We start from the raw sequence: 2,539 nt of genomic DNA, 5'->3' as shown, positions 1-2,539 counted from the left end.
ATGCTCAACATCACTAGCCATCCATGAAATGCAAATTAAAACAATACTGAGATACCATCTTACCTCACACAGAATAGCTATCATAATGAAATCAACCAACAACAAATGTTGGATAGGCTGTGGGGTAAAGGGAACCCTTCTCCGCTGCTGGTGGGAATGCAAACTGGTGCAACCGTTATGGAAATCAGTGTGGAGACTCTGTAAAAAACTAGAACCCGGAAATCCCATTCAAACCAGATACTCCCCTAGTGAAAATTTCCCAGAGGAACTGAAAGTATCATATCATAGTGTTGTATGTGTATCTGTGTTTATAGGTGCACAATTTGTGAGAGCCAAATCTTGGAAACAACCAAGATGCCCGTCACCTGAAGAATGGATGAAAAAGATGAGGTACTTTTGTACAATGGAGTATTACTCAGCTATAAAGAATGATAAATTTATTTTGTGTGTGTGGAACCCGGGATTGAACTCAGGCCCTTGCACTTGCCAGGGAAGCGCTTATTCCACTGAGCCATCTCTCCAGCTCCAAGAATGATAAGAATGATAAACTTGAAGCATTTATATTTAAGTGGATACCACTTGAAGGTATACTCATAAGTGAAATAAACCAGACCCACATGTGTAAATATCATATAGCCTCCTTTATATAAGAACTCAAAAGTAGAAATACAAATAGAAAGGTATAACCCAATTAAAAGGAAATTGAGAACTTGGTGATTGGGCAACAAGGAGAGGGCAAGGAGAAAAGCTGGGAAAAATGACAGGGGCAAAGCCATACTTTATATGCACAAAATGTGTCAGGCAATAATCCTGAGAAACATCAGCATATTTTCAAAACTAGCGTTAACTGGTAGAATTCTCAACCTGACTAACTATATATGCTGATACTTGTGATCTAAGCAACTGCACTGAAGAAAGCAATATGTAATAGAAGGGTCAAACTTGGAATGCCTGTCATTCTGGTCTTCTAAATATGTACTGCTTGTCATGACATACCAATTATTGGCACACTGTCTCTCAAGTAAATGTTTGTTTTTTAGAAAGGGTAATAAGGGTCCAAGCACCTGCCAGGAACGCTGTGGCGGTTACCGGGACTCTCAGATGCCTATTCCTGGCCCCTTTCGAGATTGTAGCCAGACCACTGGGCCCTGAACAGGGACCAGCATGGCCACTGATGTTTCCCCGGACTTCAACTGCGTAGTCTCCATCATCATTCTCATTTTGCAGACTTTGTGACCCTCTGTGAGCAAAACCACCCCCTTGCAACTCATGTGCATCATCTTCTTTAAGTTTGATCCTCAACCTGCTTCCAAAAATGCATACAGGCTTAGCCTGGCAGCCAACAGGGATGAATCCTACCACAGACCATCCAAGCTAGCCAACTTCTGGGGCAACAACAATGATATTTTTAGTGGGCTCGACATGGAAGAAGGCAGGGAAGGAGGCACATGGCTGGGCATCAGCACACAAGGGAAGTTAAGGGTGCTCACCAACTACCTGCAGCCACAGCTGGACCGAGATACCTGGGGCAGAGGTGAACTTTTAACCAACTTTCTGACCACTGACATGGACAGCTTGTCCTACCTGAAGAAGGTCTCCCAGGAGGGCCACCTATACCATTGCTTTAACCTCATAGCAGCTGACCTCAGCACAGGAAAAGGAGATGTTGTTTGTTACTATGGAAACCTAGGGTATCCTGAGCCCATTGTCCTAATGCCAGGAACCTATGGGCTGAGCAACACACTGCTGGAGACACCCTGGAGGAAGTTGTGTTTTGGCAAACAACTATTCTTGGAGGTTGTGGAGTAGAGGCAGGTACTCCCCAAGAATGCCCTTGTTTCCCAGCTCCTGGATATGCTGAATAATGAAGAGGCACAGCTGCGAGACCCAGCCATCAAGGACCAGGGCCAGGAGTATACACAGCCTATACTGAGCAAGTATGCAGCTGTGTGTGTGCGCTGCCAAGACTACGGCACCAGAACCAACACCATTATCCTTGTGGATGCAAATGGCCGGGTGAACTTCACAGAGCACAGAATGCTGGACAAAGATCCCTCCTGGTGGGAGGCCAACAACCGTGAGTTCATGCTTCAGAGTTAATAGGGCTCTGGGGAGGCCCTGCTTCAAGGCGAGTGTGGACTAGAATCTTCATGGCATACTGCACTGCCTATAACTCAGCCAGTGTCCTCTATGCCCACCACCCTCTGATCTATGTGTTATTTGTGTCTCTGTACTCAGCTTAGGGTCTGCCTTTGAAGAGTGACAGTCTGATGCTAGGCCTACACAGGCCCAGGTATGCCATACATGGGCAATGTAGTTGGGTCTACCCTGCTTGTGTGCATAAGTAATCACATACACATAAAGGGAATGTGTTAACACACTTACATACATAAATATGCACATGTACACATGGATATTACAGAGGCAAACATGCACACAGAAGAGTCCTCACCACATATGCACTTCTAGCCAGTGGGTATTTGCCTGGTCAAGTGACAGGGTAAGCTTTTGTTTAAATAGGCCTTTTCTTTCCTGGCAG

The 2,539-nt window shown here is 45.2% G+C and overlaps 1 pseudogene; it reads left to right on the top strand.

Moving 5' to 3' along the window:
• The first annotated feature begins 1,230 nt into the window (after positions 1–1,230).
• LOC101588607 lies at positions 1,231–2,205 on the top strand (annotated as a pseudogene).
• Positions 2,206–2,539: the final 334 nt, after the last annotated feature.

This window comes from Octodon degus, unplaced genomic scaffold, assembly GCF_000260255.1.
Source record: "Octodon degus isolate 3935 unplaced genomic scaffold, OctDeg1.0 scaffold00316, whole genome shotgun sequence".
Taxonomy (NCBI): domain Eukaryota; kingdom Metazoa; phylum Chordata; class Mammalia; order Rodentia; family Octodontidae; genus Octodon; species Octodon degus.
Note: the sequence above shows the minus strand (reverse complement) of the source record. Positions and strands in the feature narration are given on the sequence as shown.